General features: G+C 43.8%; 1 protein-coding gene across 1 annotated transcript in view; it reads left to right on the top strand.

Annotated features, from left to right (window-relative positions):
* Positions 1-225: 225 nt before the first annotated feature.
* Positions 226-5,993, top strand: part of LOC107122155 (ras-specific guanine nucleotide-releasing factor RalGPS1-like) — a 27,093-nt gene continuing 21,325 nt past the window's right edge. The window contains exon 1 of the mRNA XM_015425185.1: positions 226-277. The gene's annotated coding sequence lies outside the window, so the exon portion shown is untranslated. The remainder of the gene's footprint in view (positions 278-5,993) is intronic.

Raw genomic sequence — 5,993 nt, 5'->3', positions numbered from 1 at the left:
CCCCGCATCTGCCACTTCTGGTGGTACAAGAGGTTCTGTTGGCTGAGGAGCAGAGTATGGATGATTTTGCCCAGCTTTTCTTTTGTATTTTAGCAAATAGTTTTTTAAAAAGATCTATTATGAAAATTTTCACTTGAGTGTGTGCATTTGAAAATGCTGCTATGATTGGCAAAGATGGCATAGAACGAAGACCTTTTTAAATTCAGGTTCTTCTTATTTTAGGTAGCAGTGATGGTTCTGAACTCAGCGAAGAGACTTCATGGCCAGCATTTGAAAGGTAAGAAAAACTATTCTGTGTCTTGGTCAAACAGGAAGAAAGAGCACTTCACACATGATAGTTCTCCTACCTGGCAACTATTTCCGTGTAGGAGACATTCACAATGTGTACACTACAACCTATCCAAGTCTGTTGGTGCAAATAGGTGGTGATTTTGTGTGTCAGTTAGGTGGAGATGAGATCTGTGTAGGAAATAGCATTTGTGAAGCAGTTGTGATCATTTCATGCAGTAGTGTCTAGAAGAGCTGTAATTACAGGCCCACAGCCCTCAGTTCTACAATCTGGATAGCATACTGCTTTGAGAGAGAGTCCATTGTACATAAAAGTGACACATGAATGACTGATTGGGCTAAACACTGCCAGGTGGGAAATTGTTCAAGGTGGTATCCAGAGCTTAGGAGAGCCTCCTCACAATCTTTCCTAGCCAGAGCTCTAGAGTGCGGGTGTCAAACATATGGCCTGCAGGCTGGAACCAGCTCATTGAGGATTCGTATCCGGCCCATGAGCAACTGGCTGTCCCCTGCTTCCTTCCCTGAGGCTGCTGCTGCCACTGTATCACAGCTCACTTTCGGCTGTCTCCCTCAATCGCGCAGGGAGAGGTACAAAGCCAAGCCTCTTTCCTTCCATTGGTTGAGGTCTCCTCCCCCCTCCTGAGATGGGAAGGAGGGAGAAGGAAGGGAGGAGGAGGGAAAGTAAGAGAGAGAACAGAGTTTCAGTCCAGTGGCACCTTTAAGACTAACACAGTTTTATTCAAGGTATAAGCTTTTGTGTGCACACACACTTCTTCAGAGAGAGGGAGGGTGAGAGCAGGGATTCCTCTGACAAGCACAGTTTCCATTGAGATCACCCTGCTCTGCTGTTTACTGTGAGACCTGATCTCACACACACAGACATGCACACACACACACACACGTTAAAAGAAAGGAATGGGATGTGGGAAAGAGATGCTTTGGAATAAGGAAGAAAGGGGGATTAAAAGGAAATTATTTGGGGCTTATTCTGAAAAGGGTTTTTTTAATATTAGATTTCTCTGTGCCTATCTGGGATTAGGACCCTGATTAGGAATTACAATACTTGGATTGGATTCTGTTGTTTAAGGACTGAAAGTAAATGGCTAAGTATTTAAAAATACATTTATGGTTCTATATGTTCCAGTTCAACATCTTCTGTTCCCTCCCACCTCACTAGCTGCCTTTCTTCACATTAACCCCCTCCACCCCCCACCCCGGTTTTTTTACTGTTTCATTATCATCACTAGCACCGAGTGGATTTTGTCTGTTCTGAAATCAACACATTATTTCACTTGGAGAGATCCTCCTCTCCAGTTCTAGCAGCACAGCGGGGGGGGGGGGCCTAGCAGCACAGCTTGCAATCTTTGTTGGTGAAAAGGAGCAAGAGTTCAGTAGAGTTCACTACTCACTGCTGTATCTCACTTCAGATACAGAGTTCATCTGTCCTTATACCTTGGAGACTGGAATGGTTTGAGATGCCAGTAATAATAGCACACGTTGGTAATGGGACAGGAAACCTAGGTCTCAATTCAGTCCAGGAGGATGCATTGTCTTGAGCTTCATTATCAGTTGTAATTCAGCAGCCTCTCTTTCTAATCTCTATGTGAAATCCCTTTGTAAGAGAAAGCTGGATTCATGATTCAAATATGAGCAATGAGGAGGAAAGCAGCAAATCATCATGGACAGGCAAGGCTACATATCTTTGGAAACACCTTAGGGCAGCTACTATTTTGGGGGATGACTCTAGAGCAGAGGTGTCGAACCCATTTGTTACAAGGACTGGATCTGACATAAATGTCATTTTGTCGGGCCAGGCCATGTGTGCCATAATGTGTAATGCCAGGTAAGGGAGATATAAGCTTTATAAAAGTGATTTCAGATGTCAAAAGGCAATAGCAGGTGAATGACAATAGCAGGCTTGATTGGATTAGGTGTGATATGCAGAGGGGCAGTAGGCGTGGAGATATCAGCATTGGTAATGTGACAGGAAACCTAGGTCTCAGTTTGGTCCAGGAGGATTCAGTCCAGAAGGATGCAAAAATAAATGGACATAAGTCTTGACATTAGAAACCACAAAATTCAAAAACCAGTGGGGGAACATTTTAATCATCCAGGACATTCAGTTGCTGACCTAAGAGTAGCAGTTTTATGGGAGACAGTTCTTTGTAGGTAGTTACCATAGGTTTCTATGGTGCCTTGCACAATAGTTACAAGTTGGAGATTTAAGATTCACCACCACCACCCCGCAATCCCCCATTATTCTTCAGCTTCCTCCAGAACAACCAAAGCATATTGCTGAATCAACATAAGAGGGGCCATGTGTTTTCCGGGGTTTGTTTTTGTTTTATTTTAATGCTGTATCAAACATTGCCTCCCAAATTGGTGCTTAAGTCATTAGAAACCACTACAGATATCAATTACAATATCTTAAAAGTTGTTAAGGACAAAGCCAGTGGCAGCATATCCTGAGGTGGGACAGCTTCTGAGCCCGGTAGGCTTCTCACCTCCCCTTCATATGTGGCCCTAGATTAGATTGGCTAATTGGAATTGTAAGCCGCTCAGAGCCCCTAGGGGGTGAGCGGGATAGATGTTGAAGGATAAATAAATAAATTTGGGGCCCATTTGCCACTGGCTCCCTGCCCATGCACTTCCTTTGCCACTTGTCTGTTTGCCCTTCCTGCACCCACTCGTTTGCAAGCACTGCCACCAAAGCTCCTAGCTGCAGGCCAGGAGGGATAGCTGTGTGTGCAGCTGGTGGGAGGATGCCCAGGAATATGGGGGGCATGCAGGGGGCTTGGCACTCTCTGCCCAAGGCCTCCCCAAAACCTGGGCAGTCCTGGCTAAGGAAGGTTCTTGTGTTAGGGTCACAGTCAAGCATGATGGATGGATGTTTGGCTGCTGCCTCTTCTCTTGCAGGCCTCCAAGACTGCATGCATGCCCTGAACATCTTCTGAGCCCCTACTGAGTCTCCAGTACTTGTTCATAAAGATTGTTATGTCTTTAGAGAGCCTCATGTGTCATTGGATGGGTTGTAAAATTGTTCTTGTTTGGAGCAGCTTTGGTCTCTGTAGGGTCTGAGTTTGAACATAGCTATTAGTACATGCTTTGTTCAACACCACTTGTACAGAGGCAACTCAGCGGGAGAAGCCAGGGGCATCTGGTTTTCTCCATTACTAGCAAGGAAGGGCAAATGACTCAAACAACAACTTCTTGAGCAGTTTTCTGTTGGCAGGAGGAAAGAGCTGTAAACCCACTGTTACAGAGAACAGTGCATTTACAATGGTTTAATAAATGAATTTTGGTGGCTCCCCCCAGATGCTGGCCAGCTGGCCTGCAGGGGGAAGCCCCACCCCCAACAATCATCCATGGCCCTGCTTGAAAAAAGCAGGCACCGTGCGTGCCTTCCCTGCAAGCGGCAAATTCACAGCTTACAAAGCAGGCACCTGCAGCGCTTGCTTTCCCTCCAGCCATTTAAAGGGAAGGTCACTCTGCATGATGTCATCGTGTTGGGGATGCCCCCCCGAACACCCCCCAAATCCCCCTACCGAGAAGAAGATGGGACCTGGCAACCCTAGTGGGATCCCTAACTGGCTGCAATCACATGATGAAGAAGCCATTTCAAGTTTTGTTTGAAGTGCCAAAGCAGCTGCAAATAGTGAAAAGCATATTTGTCTTCATGGGCCCCCCATGCATTTAGATCCTACATTTTTTTTTAATCGATGCAGCTGCATCACTAGTATTCATTCGTAGTTAAGAAATGGCCGATGTAGCACCTTACTGGTTTCCTCTAGGAGAAGATAATAATAGTGTAATTAATTGTGCCCCAGGGGGGAACTGGAAGGAGTGGGGAGGCAATTAAGAGAGGGGATTTGGGAGGAAATCAGTGTGGAAGGCAAATGGAGCTCTTAGAAGTGGAAATAGACCTAGTATCTAAAATTTCCTGTTGGGTTATTCCTTTGAATAAAGAAGGATCCATGGGATGTTCATAAATTACACTTTGTTCACAAAACAGACTCTGCTGGATGTTTATTTGCTCTTCCGTTTTCTCATGAATAAAATATATTAAACTATTAACCCTCTGATCTGCGTTGTATTGGATTCTCATTGCCAGAGCCAGTTCAGTTCCTTTAACTGGAGTGTTCCACTGAAAAAGGAGCATGTGTCGTTAAGCAGTGGCTTTTAAAAACAAGTACACAGGCATTCCTTTTGTTGTTGTTGTTGCTGCTATATTCTGTATTGCCTTTATTTACCCCTCCCTGGCTTTGTCTGGGTCCAGCTAAGGGCGTGAGATTGTCTCTCTGTGGGTAACGCGGTTCTTTATTCCTGAATAATGCTTCATCAGGTAGGATTAAGTTGAATGAAGAGATCAGGGTTTCCAAACTCCAGATGGGACCTGTATATCCCCTGGAATAACAAGTTATGTCCAGATTACAGAAATCAGTTCCTCGGGAGAAAATGACTGCTTTGGAGGGTGAGCTGTGTATGTCCTTATGCCCTGCTGAGGTCCCTCCTCTCTCTAGCTCCCCCCCCACCCCGTATCCACTCCCAGATCTCCAAGAATTTCTCATCCTGGAGTTGGCAACCCTGTCTCAAGTGCACTAGTTGTGATAAATCAGCGTTGCTAATAAACAGGCCATGTCAGTTGCTTCTGGCGCATCATGTTTGTATAACAGTGAGAAAGTAAGAGCATTGCAATGTAAGCTTCTTCAGTGGGTAATGGAAAAATTATGGTTTTGTTCCTTTGATTCATGCACAGTGTTATAATACAGACTAATTAAAGGTACAACTTAACCCCTTTTATCCAAAACCAAGACTGTCTCAAAATTACACAGGACTCTAGTAGTACGTTAAAGACTAGCAGATTTTATTCTGGTATAAGCCTTTGTCAGTCAAAGCTGCATCAAGTTATACAACCATTGGGCCAAAGTTTTATAGACTGTGGGTGGGTGGGGTTATTTATGTAGTTATTTAGAAAAATTCTGCACTTCCTCTCCAGAGAATGTTACAAAGAAAGGCAAGTTGATTGATCCAATGGAAGGAATAGTGTAACAGAGTGGGTGTGAGACACTCCCAACAGTAGCAAAGTAGAATACATATCAAGTCTGATAGAGATGAAATGAAACAGTGGTGCATATTAGCATTTGTAAGGAGTATGCAAGACATGAGCTCCTATAATGAGTTGGGAATCTAAGGTCCACATTAAGCCCTAGGGGTCTGTATTGACCATGATAAGTGCAGGTATTAGGGAGGCAAGCAGTCAAAGCCTTTGCCACTTGGTGTTTGAGCTTGAAAAACGTCAGTTACATGTAAGCATTTTCCCTGTGTCCTAAGGCTGAGGTTGAAACACTGTAATAGTGAAGAAAGACAGTAAGATACAAAGCACTGAATTCATTTACAAGTGAAATATATGTACTTTGTTGTGTGTTCTCCATTTTAAGCTGTCATGGGAAATTGTGCTGTTCTTTTGCAAACTCAGCTGTTGATTTGATAGTTTTAAAAAATGCAGTTTCTCAGCAGTGGATATAAGCACAGCCCTGTTGTATTTGCTGCTGTTAAAAGTATCCTGCAATAAGGGAACTAATACACAAGAACCGTTTTACACATTCAGATAATTATGCATATTTTTTAATTTGTTGTGTTAGCACATCTTGTGTTCTTTGCTTGTAAGCCATCAAAACTTAGTCTATGTATTATCTTCAGAGTTC

The sequence above is a fragment of the Gekko japonicus genome, unplaced genomic scaffold, assembly GCF_001447785.1.
Source record: "Gekko japonicus isolate JY-2015 unplaced genomic scaffold, Gekko_japonicus_V1.1 scaffold5159, whole genome shotgun sequence".
NCBI classification, from domain to species: domain Eukaryota; kingdom Metazoa; phylum Chordata; class Lepidosauria; order Squamata; family Gekkonidae; genus Gekko; species Gekko japonicus.
This window is presented reverse-complemented; position numbering and strand designations above follow the sequence as displayed.